At 37.9% G+C, this 18,791-nt stretch overlaps 1 protein-coding gene across 6 annotated transcripts in view; it reads right to left on the bottom strand.

Moving 5' to 3' along the window:
- The window catches only part of RCBTB1 (RCC1 and BTB domain containing protein 1), a 67,330-nt gene extending 51,106 nt beyond the window's left edge, over positions 1-16,224 (bottom strand). For 5 of the 6 annotated variants that reach the window (XR_002124909.1, XR_002124908.1, XR_002124910.1 and 2 more), the window contains exon 1: positions 16,107-16,224. The gene's annotated coding sequence lies outside the window, so the exon portion shown is untranslated. Of the gene's footprint in view, positions 1-15,498; positions 15,620-16,106 lie in introns of all 6 variants that reach the window. The other variant, XM_019650844.1, reaches the window with a different exon arrangement.
- Positions 16,225-18,791: the final 2,567 nt, after the last annotated feature.

The raw sequence follows: 18,791 nt of genomic DNA, 5'->3' as shown, positions 1-18,791 counted from the left end.
CATACACAGGCTGAAAGTAAAGGGATGGAAAAAGATATTTCATACAAATGGAAATGAACAAAAAAAGCTGGAGTAGCAATACTTACACCAGACAAAATAGACTTTAAAACAAATGTTATAACAAGAGACAAAGAAGTACATTTCATAACGATAAAGGGATCAATGCAACAAGAGGATATAACCCTTGTAAACATTTACACTATCCAATGTAGGAGCACCAAACTATATAAAGCAAATATTGACTAACATAAAGGGAGAGATCAATACAATACAGTCATTTAAAGGATTTTAACATCCCCATTGACATCAATGGATACATCATCCAGACAGAAAATCAACAAGGAAACAGTGGCCTCAAATAATACATTAGAGCAGATGGACTTAATTGATATTTTTAGGACACTTCACCCCAAAACAGCAGAATACATTTTTCTGAAGTGCACATAGAACATATTCCAGGATAGACCACATATTAGGCCATAAAACAAGTCTCAATAAATATAAGACTGAAATCATATCTAATCTCCAATCACAATGGTATGAAACTGGAAATCAATTACAAGAAGGAAACTGAAAAACACACTAAGACATGGAAGCTAAATACATGCTATTAAACAATGAATGGGTAACAATGAGATCAAAGAAGAAATCAAAAGATACCTTGAGACAAGTGAAAATGAAAACACAATAACCCCAAATCTAAAAGACACAACCAAAGCAGTTTTAACAGGGAAATTCATACAGTTCTACTTCAAAAAACAAGAAAAACCTCAAATAAATAATCTAACCTTTCACCTAAAGGACTAGAAACTGAAAAACAAAGCCCAAATGGAGTAGAAGGAAGAAAATAATAAAGATGAGAGCAGAAATAAATAAAATAGTCTAAGAAAAAGTACAAAAGATCAATGAAACCAAGAATTGGTTCTTTGAAAAAATAAACAAAATTGATAAATCTTTAACAACACTCATCAAGAAAAAAAGAAGATACAAGTAAATAAAATCATAAAAGAAAGAGTAGACATGACAACTGACAAACACAGAAATACAAAGGATAATAAGAAAACACTAATAACCATTATATGCCAACAAACTGAACAATCTGAACTAAAAGGATACATTCCTGGAAACATACAATTTTCCAAGACTGAGTCAAGAAGAAAACAGAAAATCTGAACAGACCAATAACTACAAATGAAACCGAATCAGTAATCAAAGAACTCCCAACAAACAAAAGCCCTGGACTGGATGGCTTCACAGGTAAATTTTGCTAAAGTTTACCAAACATTCAAAGAAGAATTAACACCTATCCTTCACAAACTATCCTACAAAAAACTCAAGAGGAGAAAAGGCTCCCAAGCTCATTTCATGAGTCCAGCACTACCCTGATTCCAAAACCAGAAAAGGATTCCACAAAAAAAAAGAAAATTGTAGGCCAATATCCCTAATGAAAATAAATGCAAAAATATTCAACAAATATTAGCAAACTGAATTTAGCAATACATTAAAAAGATCATACAGGACCGGCCAAGTGAAACATTGGTTAAGAGTTGACTTAGGATGCCAACTCTGAGCAGCAGGGCCCTGGTTTGGATCCCACATGAGGGCCAATGACATTGCGCCCTCTACAGCTAAGATGGTGAACAACAGCTCAACCTGGAGCTGGGATGCCTGCCATGAGTTGCCAGCGATGGCATAGGCTGCAGCCCCTGCTGCAGTGGGCTGCTATGAGCTACCATGAGTGGCTGGCAGCCGGTGTGAGGTGCTGTGAGCCACCATGAGTGGCCATCCAATGACCGGCGACCGACTTCCTCAGCCAGGAAGAGTGAAATGATCACAATACCAACATGGGCCAGTGAAGTAACGTCTTCCACAACTAGACTGAAAAACAAAAGGACAGCAACTTGTCTGTTCCCCTTCCCTGATTCCTCAATGCTGTTCCCCTCCCCCAATTCCCCAATAAAATCTTAAAAAAAAAAAAGATCATACACCATGATCAATTTATTTCTGGTATGCAAGGTTGTTTCAATATTCACAAATCAATTAATGTGATATACCACATAAACAAAATGAAGGATAAAAATCATATGACCTAAACAAACAAACAAAACAGAAACTAACTCATAGATACAGAAAACATTTTGATAGCTGCCAGACGGGAGGTGGGTAAGGGGGTGGATGAAAGGGGGATGGGATTAAGAAGTACAAATTGGTTGTTACACAGTAGGATGTAGGTTATAGCATAAGGAATATAATCAATAATATTGTAATATTGTATGGTGTCAGATGGGCACTAGATTTATTGGGGTGATAGATGGGAGGAGGTTTGGGGAGCAGTGTGAAAAAGGTGAAGGGGTTAAGAAGTACAAATTGGTAATTACAAAACAGTCACTGGGATGTAAAGTAAAGCACAGGGAATATAGTAAATAATATGGTAATAACTATGTATACTGCCAGGTGAATACTAGACTATAGTCAGGGGGATCACTTCTTAAATTACATAAATGCCTAACCACTATGCTGTACACCTGAAATAAATATACAATAATATTGCATGTCAACTGTAATTGAAAATTGTAAAAAGGGGGGAAAAGGTGAAGGGGAATAAGAGTTTCAAATTCCAGGTATAAAACAAATAAATCATGGGGATGTAATGTACAGCATAAGGAATATAGTCAATAATATTGTGATAGGATGGTACAGTGTCAAATGGTTGTTGGACTTAATCATGGTGATCACGTCTTTGTATATAAATGTTGCATAACTATGGTGTATACCTGAAACTAACATAATATTGTATGTTAGCTATATTTTAATAAAAAATCTTTTTAAAAATCATATGGTCATATCAATAGATGCATAAAAAGCATTTGACAAAATTCAGCATCCATTTATAATAATAACTTTCAACATAGGAATAGAGGGAACACAACAGAGACCACATATTACAAACCCACAGCTATAACAACATCATACTCAATAATAAAAAAACTAAAAGCATTTTCCTTAACACCAGGAACAAAACAAGAGTGTTCACTTTCACCACTTTTATTCAACATATTATTAGAAGTCCTAGCCATGGCAATCAGACAAGAAAGAAAAGCCATATAAATTGAAATGGAAGGATACTGTTATTATTTGCAGATGATATGATTTATATATGCAGAACCCTAAACATTCCACCAAACTATTAGAATTGATAAATGAATTCCATCAAGTAGGCTAAAAATTAATATTAAGAAATTGGTTGTATTTTTATATACCAATAATGAACTATCAGAAAGAGATTAAGAAAACAATCCCATATGCAACTGTATCAAAACAATAATAAACCTACCTAGGAATAAATTTAACCAAGGAGGTAAAAGACCTGTACTTGGAAAATTATTAAAGAAATTGAAGAAGATACAAATAAATGGAAACATATACTATATTCATGGATAGAAAGGGTTAATATCGTTAAAATGTCCGTACTACCCAAAGCAATCTATAGATTCAATACAATCCCTATCAAAATACCAATGGCATTTTTCACAGAACTAGAACAAATAATCCTAAAATTTATATGAAGCATAAAAAGCCCTGAAGAGCCAAAGCTATATTGAGAAAGAAGAACTAAGTTGGAGGTATCATGCTATCTGATATTAAGCTATATTACAAGGACATAGTAATCAAAACAGCATTGTATTGGCATAAAAAGACACATAGATCAATGGAACAGAATGGAAAGCCCAGAAATAAACCTACACCTATATGGTCAATTAATCTATGACAAAGGAGGCAAGAATATACAATGGGGTAAAGACAGTCTCTTCAATCAATGGTGTTGGGAATACTGGACAGATACATACAAAAAATTTAATTAGACCACTTTCTTACACCATATACAAGAATAAACTCAAAATGGATTAAAGATTTATATGTAAGATCCAAAACCTAAAACTCCTAGAAGTAAATATAGGCAGTAAACTCTTTGACATTGCTCTTAGTAATATTTTTTCTTATATATCTTCTTGGGCAAGGGAAATATTAAAAATAAACAAATGTGACTACATCAAACTAAAAAGTTTTTCCACAGCAAAGTAAACCATCAACAAAACAAAAGGACAATTTACTGAATGGGAGAAAATGTTTGCCAATGATACATCCAATAAGGAGTTAATATCCAATATTTATAAAGAACCCATACAATTTAACATAAAAAAATAAACAATCCAATTAACAAATGGGCAGAGGACCTGAATAGACATTTCTCAAAGAGCACATACAGATGATCAACAGACATATGAAAAGATGCTCCACGTCACTAATCAGAGAAATGCAAATTAAAACCACAATGACAACACCTCACACCTGTCAGAATGGCCATAATCAATAAATTAACAAATAGCAAGTGTTGGTGAGGGTGTGGAGAAAACAGAACCCTTGTATACTGTTGGTGGGATTGCAAATTGGTGCTGCTACTATGGAAAAAGAGTTTGGTGATTCCTCAAGAATTTAAAAATAGAACTATCTTATAATACAGCAATTCCACTTCTGGGTATTTATCCAAAGAAATCCAAAACACGAATTAAAAAAGACATATGCATCCCTATGTTCATTGCAGCATTATTTACAATAGCCAAAAAATGGAAGCAACCCAAGTGCCCTTCGATAGACAACTGGATAAAGAAGATGTGGTATATATACATAATGGAATATTACTTGGCCATAAAAAATATTACTAAATCTTACCATTTGTGACAACACGGATAGACCTAGAGCAGTAGTTCTCAACCTGTGGGTCGCGACCCCTTTGGGGGTCGAACGGGATCGCCTAAGACCATCGGAAAACAAAAAGATATTTACATTACGATTCATAACAGTAGCAAAATTACAGTTATAGAGTAGCAACGAAAATAATTTTATGGTTGGGGGTCACCACAACATGAGGAACTGTATTAAGGGGTCGTGGCTTTAGGAAGGTTGAGAACCGCTGACCTAGAAGGTATTATTTTAAGTGAAATAAATCAGACAGTGAAAGACAAATACCATATGATCTCACTTATATATAGAATCTAAAAAACAATATAAATGAACAAACAGAACAGAAATTTACTCATAGATACAGAGAACAAACTGATGGTTGTCAAATGGAAGGGTGGTTCAGGGGCTGGGTGAAATAGGTGAAGGGATTAAAAAATACAAATTGGCAGTTATAAAACAGTCACGGAGATATTGAGGACAGCATAGAGAATACAATGATACGGTAATAACTATGTATGGTGCTAGGTGGGTACGAAGCTTATCGGGGGATCACTTTGTAAGTTATATAAATGTCTAACTACTATTTGTTGCCGTACACCTGCAACTAATCTAATATTGAATGTCAACTGTAATTGAAAAATACAAATAAATAATAAAAAAATATAATTTGCTCAAACTAATACTTGGCAGAATCAGAACCAGAACCAGCATGTGCATCCTTCATGTTTAAGAGCTCATGTGTCATCCTTTTACATAAAGTCCCTATTTTTTCCTACTGGACTGTTGATCTTTCCTTTGTTCTTCATTTATGTGTTCACTGTATGATAAGATTGTCTTAAATGCTTTTAAAAGTAACAAAAAAGATGACCAACAAATGGCCTGCCTTGTACCTCTTACAAAACAGACAAGGAGTCACAAGAAGTGAAAGTGTAAATGTCTATAAAGTAGATAAATTCTAAGAAAATCCAGAAGAATATTTTCCTAGAATATAAACCGTATCAAAGTCTGTCTTTAAAACTTAATATTTTATGTAATATAGAATTAAATTTTAAATAAATAGAGGGAAAGGGGTAAATTAATTAATTAGTCAAAAATAAGATTCACCATCTTTAAAATTGCAACACAAAAGGATATTACCATTCAAAATCATACACTTTCCTGACAGCAGTGTAATTATTCTGAAATTATGAATCAGTTATAGGCAACTTTGCCCCCAGGGTCTGGTAATCTACTGAAACATCCATAAGGATGGCTTATTATTATATGAACTGACTTTACCCATGCTAAATTAATTGAAGCTTTATTTTACAAGATATTTCTCCAACAACCTGTAATTTAAGAGTCAATAAAACCAGGTTATATATCTTCCATGTCCACACTCATCATAAAAGCAGAAAGCATCACTGACAACAAGGCCCAAAGTCCTGAGCCCTGTGTTTTAGTCCAAGGTTTACTTTTAATCAATCAGTGTGACATATCATTTACCTTTCTGAGCCTGGGTTTCTCAAAAATATGTTCTGTAAAACTTTGTAATTTTATGTTTAAGATGAAGAAGCTATGGGGGACTTTTAAAAGCATGAAAACAATGGCAATAATGTTAGCTGCACAACAAATTACCCCTAGCAACGCAAGCAAAAAAAGAACAGGAAGGAAGAAACTAACAATAATCGAGAACCTGCTATGCTGTAGACACTGTGTTTAGGTAGCTTCACATACACTATTTCATTTAATCTTCACAATACTCTTATAAGGAAGAGACCATAATCCATTCTTAGCAGCAGATGAGAAATGAGGCTCAAAGTTGAAATGACTTTCCAAGGTCACAGAGCAATAAGTGGCACAGTCAGAATTCAACCCCCACCCTAATTCTTCTTACAGAGAAAATCAGTCCTGGCCTTCAATGGCTAAACTTCTCCAATATTACTTCCTTTTCACTTTATCTTATCTCAGAAATGTACACCAGCACTTGTTTTTTAAAGTGCTTCAAACATAAAAAGCACTTCCCAAAAAGCATTCCCCACTATGCCTCTGTCTAAATTTGCCTGGTTAAGCCTTGAGAATGTCACTCATTCCTTTATTCTTCCAAAAGCACTGGAAAGAAAGCCCTGGAGACTAAATGTGACCTTTGTCCTCAGGGAGCTCACAGTACTGTGAGCACAAGGGTACCTCCCTGGGCTATACAGACTGCAAAGGAACACAATATGTCTTCATCAGTCTATGCTTAACCTGGGCAGCTAATGACAGGAACGGGGTATCCTCAGAATTCAGACAAGGTTCTCCCACAGGTGACAAGTTCTTTCTTTGTATTGCTTAAATAAATTCCAAATTTTTACAATACTTTGTGACCAAAAAGTACATAAATATTTTAAATGAAAATAAAACTTTAGTTATTTGAATGATGTTTACCCCCTAACTGTTAGAAGCTTTAAGAGGTATTCTTGGCTTAAATTCACAACCTAATGTGGCAGTGTTTCAGGAAAATTTGTAAAATGAATTATTAACATAAAATTAAATGTAGAAAGTGGGAATGTAAAATGATACAGCCAATGTGGAAAACATAGCACAGTTCCTAAAAAAATTAAACATAAAACTAGCATGTGACCCAGCAATTCCTCCTCTGGTATATACACCCAAAAGAATTAAAAGCAGGTACTCAAACATACAGTTATACATCAGTGTTCACAGCATCGTTATTCACAATAGCCAAAAGGTGGAAAACCCAAATAATCTATTGACAGGTGCATGGATAAACAAAATGTGGTTATCTACATACAGTGGAATATTATTTGGCCTTAAAAGTGATATTCTGACCCATACTACAACAAGGATAAACCTGATGACATAATGCTAAGGGAACTAAGCCAGGCACAAAAGGACAAATATTGTGTATGGTTCCACTTATATGAGGTACCTAGACTAATCAAACTCAGAGACAGAAAGTAGAATGGTGGCTGCCAGGGGCTGGGGGAGGTGAGTATGGGGAGTTAGTATGTAATGGATAGTTTCAGTTGGGGTTGATGAAAAGGTTCTGGAGATGGGTAGTAGTGGCAGCTGCACAAGAATGTGAATGTACTTAATGTCACTAAACGATGTACTTAGAAATGGTTAAAATGGTTCTTTTTATGTTATGTATATTTCACCATAATTTTTACAAGTCAAATTATGATCCCATGGGTTTATTATCAAACCTGCATTAATAAAATCAAAGACGTATTTTTAAAAATTAAATATAGAAGAGTTTTTCAGTCCTAACAAATGTTTTTTAAAAGTACTTTCACAATTCATTAATTCTGTCTTGGGAAGGCAAGTTCACATTAGGGAAATTCTGAATGGAACATTTCTAAAAGAAATAAAGCCTTCTTAGAACTTTCAGCACATATAGCAATTCAAACTTGACAAGCTAATTGCTACGATGACCGGTCCTTCTAGAGCTTGACTGACAATCATGAAAATGAGTGGTAATTAGCCTGTCAGTTATATTGAATACTTACTTCTGAAGTACTTTAATAAGAGTTTTTTTTGCTAACTGTTTTTACCCATTATTTTATTTAGGAAATGCTTTCTCATTAATAGCATTGATATGTTCAACCTGAATTATCACTCATGGTGCATTCATTAATAGATGAATCAATAAAAATTTTTGTGAGTGTGTGGCTATGTGGAGATAAAGAGTAGAAGAACAGAAAAAAGAAATGCAAGCAGAGGTTAGAAAACAGTTTAACATCCTCAAACGATAACATGCCAGCCCACTTGGATCTCCATATTTTCTTTAGCACGTGAAAATATATCCTATATTCCCACAGACTTTTTTCTGTGTCCATCAGTACGACAAAGCAATATCCCATTTCCTGGATGGCTTTTCCTGGGGACTGGCACTGTCCCTCAGAGAGCGTGTGGCATGGGGAAAGAAAGATTACTTTATTTCACACACCGAAAGCATATTCATTCAAAAGGACAAACACAGGCCTTTCAATTTTAGAAATCTACATTTAGAACTGGAAGATTGAAGGAGTAATGTAGCAAGCAATTTTTTGAGTCCTCTAAGAGCACGTTTCTTTTCCTTTCCCCTAGGAACCAAGTATTTAATGGAGGGTGGGAGAAGGTTTTGTTTTACTGATCTAGCAAAAATACATTTGAATTTGTTTACAGAATTTAAAAAACAACAGGAAATGGCGAAAAAAGTACAGGAAAACTTTGTTTTTGATGAAATAATAGTCTCAATATTAAACAATATTAGAAATTCAGGGTTGACTTATAAGCACGTGGCTTCCTCACAGCCCTCAACCCCCCTCATCCATTCTAACCAGAATGTATTTGGCACAAAGGAGACTGATGCCCCAGATGGGACTTGACACCTCCGGACCTGTCTTGGGCTGACCTAAAAGCTTGCTAAGAAAAAGAGGTCAGAATAGAGTGAGCAACCCTGTAGAACTGGTTGGCACCAAAATTCTTACTCTTCTGATGCCATTCTTGGGGCATGAAGTGAGATTGTATCATTCTTTATCAGGGAAGCTGATATTCTCACAGGAAACAGGAAGGACTCTGAATGCTGGAACAATCCATTTTAAATGACCAATATGTTATTCAGCATAAGGCCCTGACACAAGTTTCTCTAAATTCATAAACTGAATAGGTGATGATTTCAGTTATCAGTTTAAGTTGCTAAGCTGCCTCACAATAGGAATTTACTTATAATTAATGAGCTATTGATAAAATCTTAGATGCCTTAAAAAAAAGGACTAATATATGATAATGTGAACAAAATAATAGCACATTAATTCTTTTTCTGACAATGACTCCACATACCAAGAATGCTGGAGGAAATCACAAAGAACACCACAATCATGGTCCCCACCTCTGAGGAGCTTAAGGTCCACCCGAAAGTCAGATCCTAGTAAGTAGAAAGCTAGAATGCAAACGCAAGTGGCATAACTAAACAAATGATGGGATACAACATGCAAATACACAGTCCATGTGATACATGTTAATGTGTAAATGGAAAAAAAATTATGTGCACAACAGTTACAGCTATATAAAAATTATATATCCTAGCAAGCTGTTATATGAAATCCAAGAAATCAAATTCTCAGTGCTCTAGCAGATGATAAAATGTAAGCATTTCTTCAGTTTCCTGCAGGAAAACGTGGTTTTTTATAGCCTTCTTCCTTTTTTCACCAATGGAAGTTCCCATATGAGCACACAAGATTTAAGGGTGTGCCCATTTTTTCTCTATTTTTGAATACACTATATTTCAACTATAGGAAAACTTTCAAACAGAAGAGTTCCGGGATTTTAGGTACAACTTTTGGGTACAGCTTTACAACTTGTTATGTCATACATCTATGCTACAGCAAAAGCAATTCAAAAACGCTATCAGGTTACAGAAGAGCCAAATGTTAGTTACTCTTACTAATTTCTTCCATACGATGAGCTTTTTGACCTAAGCAGATGCTATACGACTGATTTAGACACCAAATGTATTTCCCAGGTCCAGACAAGCCTCTAAGATAGGATCAGCCTCAAAACTCTTTAAATAAATATCCACTCTAAAACTATTTCACCCATTCTATGGCATAAGTAATGCAAAGAAGCAAAGTTTCAAAGATTTGCTGAGGAATACTGATTCTGTTGTTACTGCCCCAGCTGCTAGAACAACTGTCATCCATTTCTCTTTCCTGCAAGCCAACCATACTACAAGAATGAAAGGGAAAGAAAAAAATGTCCTGAATACTTGACAAATTCTACAAAGACGAAGGAGCTCTGAGAATGTTACATTCTCCAAAAGAGTTTATGCCATCCTTCATAAAGATGTAGCTGTATAGGTGACATGGTAATCCTACTTCCATTTTAAAAAACAGCGTGACTGCTGTCTTAGAATTTTCTAACACTCACAGTGACTGCCCCTTTACCTCATTAGTTTTGTTCAAATTCATCACTCATTTAAGAGGACAACTGTCACTTCCCAACTGCCAGTAAGTTACATGACTTGAAACACATTTTGTAATAATGGCCTCTGGAAGCAATTCTTTGCTTCATCCAAGAAGCTTTAAGAAATTCTAGGACATAGGGAATCTGGCAGCTCACTGTAAGTGAAGAAATAATTCTACTGAAGCCATGAGCTCAGGTTAGAAAAGCAAACAACTCAAGTGGCAGTAGTGGTAGCCGCAAAAAAATAAATAAATGAATAGCATATCCAGGGTTATGAAGCTATGATCTTTTAAAAGGATTGCTTTTATGAGATACTTTTATTTTCAAAAGGAAACCAGAAAAAACAAAAACAAAAATGCTTCGAAATAATTTTCTTCCAGTTTTAGTCTTTGTTGCACCAAACATACAGGCTTCACAAAAAAGACCACAATAAAAATAGATGGGTCAACAGGCTGAAGAAATGGATTGAATACAATAATACTTCATTTTATTTTTCTAATAAGTCCAAGGCTGGAATGGAGCGGCCCAACTTCAAGTCTATTTATGATATCATGAATCTTTTCTACATGGATATCTCTAAGTGATTTTTATCTACTAGTCTCTACTGTATGAAAAGTACCAGCTATACCCTGTGATGGCCTAAAGCCAAACTAAAATTCCAGCAACAGACAGGCAGAACCATACTGTATTCATTCAAATGTTTACTCGATGTCCTCTACATAAACAGGACACAGAGCCAACACCACTACCACCAGAACCCCCAGCAGAGCTTACATGGGGTCAGGAGGTCTAGACACATAAACAGATACTCACCACAGTGTGGCAAGTGCTCTAATGGTGAGGTCTGGATGCTATGGAAGCACGACAATTGGCAAGTGTCACTATCTGAAAAGAAGGCGGGCACCTAGAATAGTGAACATATATGTCTGGTGGAGGAACTGAAAGAAATTTAGCATGGCTGCAGCCAAAAAGCTTAGACTTTATCCTAAGAGCAACATGGAATCACTGAAGGATCTTAAGCAGGGAAGTGTCATGATCAAAATGTATGTCCGTTAAAGATTATTTTGGCTGAATGTAGAGACTAGATGGGGATGAAGGAGTTCTTAGAGGCAGCTTGAGGTGGCTGTCTGTGATAAGCCGAAAAAGAAAGAATGGGAGTCTGTGCCGGAGAAATGGAGAAAAGTGGACAAAAGACAAGCCCAAGAGGATGCTGTAACTGACGGAATGGGAGGAGAAGAGCTAGATATGGGAAAGGCAAAGCCAAGGATTACACACAGGTGCTCAGCTTAAGTAACTGAGTGATCTGTAATGCTACTCACTACGAGAGAACACAGTAAGTTTGGGGGGCGGGGATGAGGAACTATATTCTGCACATTTTAAGTAAGCTATCTGTGGGATATCAAAGTAAATAAGTCCAACAGATAGTTCGATAAATCTGAAGATCAAGAAAGGGATCTGGATTGGAGATTTGGAAACTGGGCATGAGATCACCCACCCAGGGAAAAGTATTAGGAGTAAAAAGGGAAGAGGATCTTGGACAGAACTCTAAGCAATTCCAACAGCAAAGGGACAGGAAGACCCCACAGTAGCGACTGTGAAGGAACAGGCAGAGTAGGAAGAAAACCAGAAGAACAGTGTCATGGAAGCCTAGGGACCTGAGCATCACACAAAGGAGGTAACGTCAGGGTCAAATGCTCCCGAGAGACCAAACAAGGTAAGGACTGAGAAATGTCCACTGGATTTACTAAGAATTATGGGAGACCTTAACAAGCTGAGTTTCAGTGAGGATGTGAGTGGATAAGGCCAGAGGGCAGAAGGTTGAGGGAGTGTGAAAGGTGCAGAAGAGGAAACAGTGACTATAAGCAACTTGTTCAAAAAGTTTGACTGTGAGGGGGAAAAGTAAAATAGGGTAGTAATTGTAAAATGGGCAGGAGCTGAAGGGTATATTTTGGGTGATCTTTCTATCTTAAACATGTTAGAGATGTGAAAATGTCTAAATGTTAATGGGAAGGAGCCCATAGAGAAAAAGAGGAGAGAATATAACTAAATGAGGTTTTTGAGAAAGTAACAAGCAATGGGATCTGAACTAGAGGTGTAGATAAGCGGGGGAAGGGGGGCGGGGAGGGGGGGATCGTCCATTAAAACACAAGAGAACAAGGGTGGATATGGATGAAAGGGAGTTTAATGGTTGGGGAGGCAATTTCTCTCTCTCTCTCTCCCTCTCTCTCTCTCTCTCAACAGTCTGCTAAGCAAGTCTGCATTTTTTATTTCTACCAGCAATTTATGAGGGTTCCAATTTCTCCATATCCTCACCAACATTTACTATTATCTGTCTTTTGTATTATAGCCATCCTAGTGGGTGTAAAAAGTCGTATCTCACAGTGGTTTGATTTGCATGTGGGCACATTCTCTTCTGAGGTCACCTATGTTTCCCTGTGAAGAACGAGAAAGCTTCCTGTTAAGAGTAAGTGGGGAGGTAGCAATAGAAAGTGGAGTGGAACAACAAAAAGGTGGAGAAGTCTGAAGCAGCCAGCAGGGAGGGCTGAGAAAGAGCAGGGAAAACTAAAGAGATGCTGAGATAGCCCAGTGGAAGTTGCAAGACCATAAGTCTACAAAGGTACCCTGCCCACCTGACCTGTGAAATTTTCTTCTCCAGGGGAGAGTTTTAAAACAACAACAAAAAACTGATCTAACCAGAATTGGAATGGGAAGCTGCTCTGAGGATTTCCTCATTTAAAGATAATGACAGAAGAGCTCCTGAAAAATCCATCATTTGTGTGTTTAAAACCCTGTACCATACTCATTAGAAATGACAGTTTGCATGAGATTCACTCTCCTTGACTCTTGAGAACAAAGCACATGTGTTCACTGCAGCAGATCTTACATGCGTACTGTAATGACGTAAGCTACAATCATCAGGTTCCAAATCAAACGACAAACTGCAAGAAACACTACACATCTGTCATCTCACTAATGGGTAATTCCTTTAAAACATGTCAGATAACCACATCACAAAGTGTTAGCTTAAGACTGATAACAATCATATATACAAATAACCAATTACATAAAAGAAAATGATTTTTTACTTAATCAGTTACCTTGTAGAGTACAAGATATAGCCAGTCTGGTTTAATTATTCATTAAGTACATACCTATGTAATACACTTAATTTGGAGATTTATCATTAAAGCATGTTACTGCACACCAGCTTTGTGCTCAGGGAACCACATCTTGGGACTGACTTACATGTGAGCCAGATTTGCACCAAAGGTTTTATGGCACAAGGCACTAGTGGTTATTTCAGTTATCTTTTGCTGAGTAACATAACATCCCAAACCTCAGCGGCTTAAAACAATCGCAATTTATTTCTCTCAATTCAGTTGGGGTTAGTCACGAAGTCGCACTGGGGGAGGTTACCTAGGGCTGAAACAGGCTTATCTCATATATCTAGGCCACGCCAGGTGGGCTCACTCTCCACCTAGTTTAACCCAAGCCTCTCTACATGCTGACTGACTTCCAAAGGAGTGAAAGCTAAAGTTGCCACACCTCTTAAAAGCTATGCCCAGAACTGGCACATAACTTCTGCCACATTTTATTGGTCAAAGCAAGTCACAAAACCAGCCTAGATTCAAATGGAGCAGAAACAGACTCCATCTCTTGATGGGCAGAGTGGCAGTCAAGTACAGGGATGGGAGGAAATGCTAGCAGTCATCTTGGGAACCCTCTACCACAGCTATAAACAAATTATTGGATGTTTCAGCTATACCACTTGAGTTATGGACTGAAGCACTAGAGAGAGGATAGGCTTTGTCTAGTTCCAAAACTAAAACTTTTCCTTAAGCACTGAAAATTGTCTTGGCAAAGATTTTGCCCCCGTGGAATGCTACTCTCAAAAAAGCCATGGAATCTTCTTTTCTGGGGTTGGAGGAAAGAGACACCATCCTTCAGGAATGGTCTTAGTCTTCCCTGGATGGGACTCCACATCTTCTGAAGTTATTTCACATTTTACATTTTATTAGCTATGCATGAATATGATCTCATTTTTTTTAAGTGTAACTAACACTTTTTTAAAAGTTATAGAGGTATCCCCAGCTATTTGAACTCTTGCTACCCAAACTCTTTCTAAACTCAAGAATCAAGTAGATTTCGCTAAGTTCTTCAATACTCAAATTTTTGTTATGAGCTCTCCTAGATTCAGGAATAAGCTCAATTTGGGTATTACAGTATCTCTAACAATCTGAAATCTCACTATCAAAACACAGCAACCCAGTAAATTTATATAGTAAAAAGGACTTAGACCCCAAAATATTAACTGTTATTTTTAGATGGCATAATCACAGGTAATGTACATTCTTCCTTATGCTTCACATTTTCTATTTTCTTTCATTCTTTCCTTGCAAAATTAAAAAAAATCTATATTGTGGACTTAATGTGCTTGGACATTTTTAAAACTTAAGTTCATACTGCGGGTCAAATACATAATTAATTTAGATCATTATTTGACTAACTGACCTCCTCTGGGGTGTCTATTCTGGATAAATGCAGACACATTCATCATGTGCTTCCTGTGCATTCCTCAACGTGTACACAATATGAAACATTTTTAGACTTTTTTCAAACCACAGAATATTTTTTAAAATGTGTCCTAATGCCCTGCCTGGACTCTAGACTCCGTGAGGGCCCAAACCTTGCTTCCCATGCGTGACTTATTATTTAATGTAACACACAGAGAATAGTATAATAATAATGANAACCCCAGCTGCAGAGAGTTCTGCAAATGACTTCAGTGTCTCACATGCAAGTAAATACAAACAAAAAGCCACTTACGAAAGCAGAACAGAGCGTGCCTCGACTGTTCTCTTAAATTACATAGAGCAGGTAGTTTATCCGAGGCAGGACTGGAGAACTGTCATTTCACTCAGTTCACCGCACTCCTGGATAAAGGTCCCTACAAAGCGAATAGTCCTTTGCGGAGTCCGTGTCGTGGGGGAAAGGGAAGCAGTGAAGAATACGGTTTGTAGCACCATTATCCTCCCCTCCGGAGGCGAAGGAGGAGATGCTAGGATCTTGGGACGGGCCAAGTGAGGGCGGGGGGAAGGGGGGCGTCTCTCAGCAAAACAACACCGAGAGCAGCGACAGACTCCAGCTAGGAGCAAAGCCGCGTCCCTGCACCTCGAAAAAGGCGCAGGGGAAACTTTCCCTAGCCTCTCCCCACCCTTTACCTCCTGGGAGAGAGAAACGCTAGCTGAGGTGCTAACGGTGCCGGCCCGGCGGCCCGGAACCCGCAGCCGGAGGGAAGGAGACAGGGAGGGAGGGAAAGAGGGAGAGAGCAGGAGTAACGGGGCACGCCGGCCCGGCCCGCGGGGAAGGGGGAGCACAGAAGGGCCGGGGCGGAAGCGGCCTCCGCGAGCTCGGGCCCGCGCCCCACCGGCTACCTGGGAGGCCAGCCGCTGCTGCTCCCCGTCCGCCGGGCCCAGCCGCCGGGAGCGCCGCAGGGATCTCGGAAGCTCCGCGGGCGGAGACTCACCAGCCTGCCAGCGCGCAGATGGCCCGCCGAGGCTCAACAGTCTGCTAAGCAAGTCTGCATTTTTTATTTCTACCAGCAATTTATGAGGGTTCCAATTTCTCCATATCCTCACCAACATTTACTATTATCTGTCTTTTGTATTATAGCCATCCTAGTGGGTGTAAAAAGTCGTATCTCACAGTGGTTTGATTTGCATGTGGGCACATTCTCTTCTGAGGTCACCTATGTTTCCCTGTGAAGAACGAGAAAGCTTCCTGTTAAGAGTAAGTGGGGAGGTAGCAATAGAAAGTGGAGTGGAACAACAAAAAGGTGGAGAAGTCTGAAGCAGCCAGCAGGGAGGGCTGAGAAAGAGCAGGGAAACCTAAAGAGATGCTGAGATAGCCCAGTGGAAGTTGCAAGACCATAAGTCTACAAAGGTACCCTGCCCACCTGACCTGTGAAATTTTCTTCTCCAGGGGAGAGTTTTAAAACAACAACAAAAAACTGATCTAACCAGAATTGGAATGGGAAGCTGCTCTGAGGATTTCCTCATTTAAAGATAATGACAGAAGAGCTCCTGAAAAATCCATCATTTGTGTGTTTAAAACCCTGTACCATACTCATTAGAAATGACAGTTTGCATGAGATTCACTCTCCTTGACTCTTGAGAACAAAGCACATGTGTTCACTGCAGCAGATCTTACATGCGTACTGTAATGACGTAAGCTACAATCATCAGGTTCCAAATCAAACGACAAACTGCAAGAAACACTACACATCTGTCATCTCACTAATGGGTAATTCCTTTAAAACATGTCAGATAACCACATCACAAAGTGTTAGCTTAAGACTGATAACAATCATATATACAAATAACCAATTACATAAAAGAAAATGATTTTTTACTTAATCAGTTACCTTGTAGAGTACAAGATATAGCCAGTCTGGTTTAATTATTCATTAAGTACATACCTATGTAATACACTTAATTTGGAGATTTATCATTAAAGCATGTTACTGCACACCAGCTTTGTGCTCAGGGAACCACATCTTGGGACTGACTTACATGTGAGCCAGATTTGCACCAAAGGTTTTATGGCACAAGGCACTAGTGGTTATTTCAGTTATCTTTTGCTGAGTAACGTAACATCCCAAACCTCAGCGGCTTAAAACAATCGCAATTTATTTCTCTCGATTCAGTTGGGGTTAGTCACGAAGTCGCACTGGGGGAGGTTACCTAGGGCTGAAACAGGCTTACCTCATATATCTAGGCCACGCCAGGTGGGCTCACTCTCCACCTAGTTTAACCCAAGCCTCTCTACATGCTGACTGACTTCCAAAGGAGTGAAAGCTAAAGTTGCCACACCTCTTAAAAGCTATGCCCAGAACTGACACATAACTTCTGCCACATTTTATTGGTCAAAGCAAGTCACAAAACCAGCCTAGATTCAAATGGAGCAGAAACAGACTCCATCTCTTGATGGGCAGAGTGGCAGTCAAGTACAGGGATGGGAGGAAATGCTAGCAGTCATCTTGGGAACCCTCTACCACAGCTATAAACAAATTATTGGATGTTTCAGCTATACCACTTGAGTTATGGACTGAAGCACTAGAGAGAGGATAGGCTTTGTCTAGTTCCAAAACTAAAACTTTTCCTTAAGCACTGAAAATTGTCTTGGCAAAGATTTTGCCCCCGTGGAATGCTACTCTCAAAAAAGCCATGGAATCTTCTTTTCTGGGGTTGGAGGAAAGAGACACCATCCTTCAGGAATGGTCTTAGTCTTCCCTGGATGGGACTCCACATCTTCTGAAGTTATTTCACATTTTACATTTTATTAGCTATGCATGAATATGATCTCATTTTTTTTAAGTGTAACTAACACTTTTTTAAAAGTTATAGAGGTATCCCCAGCTATTTGAACTCTTGCTACCCAAACTCTTTCTAAACTCAAGAATCAAGTAGATTTCGCTAAGTTCTTCAATACTCAAATTTTTGTTATGAGCTCTCCTAGATTCAGGAATAAGCTCAATTTGGGTATTACAGTATCTCTAACAATCTGAAATCTCACTATCAAAACACAGCAACCCAGTAAATTTATATAGTAAAAAGGACTTAGACCCCAAAATATTAACTGTTATTTTTAGATGGCATAATCACAGGTAATGTACATTCTTCCTTATGCTTCACATTTTCTATTTTCTTTCATTCTTTCCTTGCAAAATTAAAAAAAATCTATATTGTGGACTTAATGTGCTTGGACATTTTTAAAACTTAAGTTCATACTGCGGGTCAAATACATAATTAATTTAGATCATTATTTGACTAACTGACCTCCTCTGGGGTGTCTATTCTGGATAAATGCAGACACATTCATCATGTGCTTCCTGTGCATTCCTCAACGTGTACACAATATGAAACATTTTTAGACTTTTTTCAAACCACAGAATATTTTTTAAAATGTGTCCTAATGCCCTGCCTGGACTCTAGACTCCGTGAGGGCCCAAACCTTGCTTCCCATGCGTGACTTATTATTTAATGTAACACACAGAGAATAGTATAATAATAATGACGGTCTTGACTTCCCTTCAGTTTAATCTTCGCCACTGACTCTCA

Source organism: Hipposideros armiger, unplaced genomic scaffold (assembly GCF_001890085.2).
Source record: "Hipposideros armiger isolate ML-2016 unplaced genomic scaffold, ASM189008v1 scaffold_148, whole genome shotgun sequence".
Classification (NCBI taxonomy): Eukaryota; Metazoa; Chordata; class Mammalia; order Chiroptera; family Hipposideridae; genus Hipposideros; species Hipposideros armiger.
This window is presented reverse-complemented; position numbering and strand designations above follow the sequence as displayed.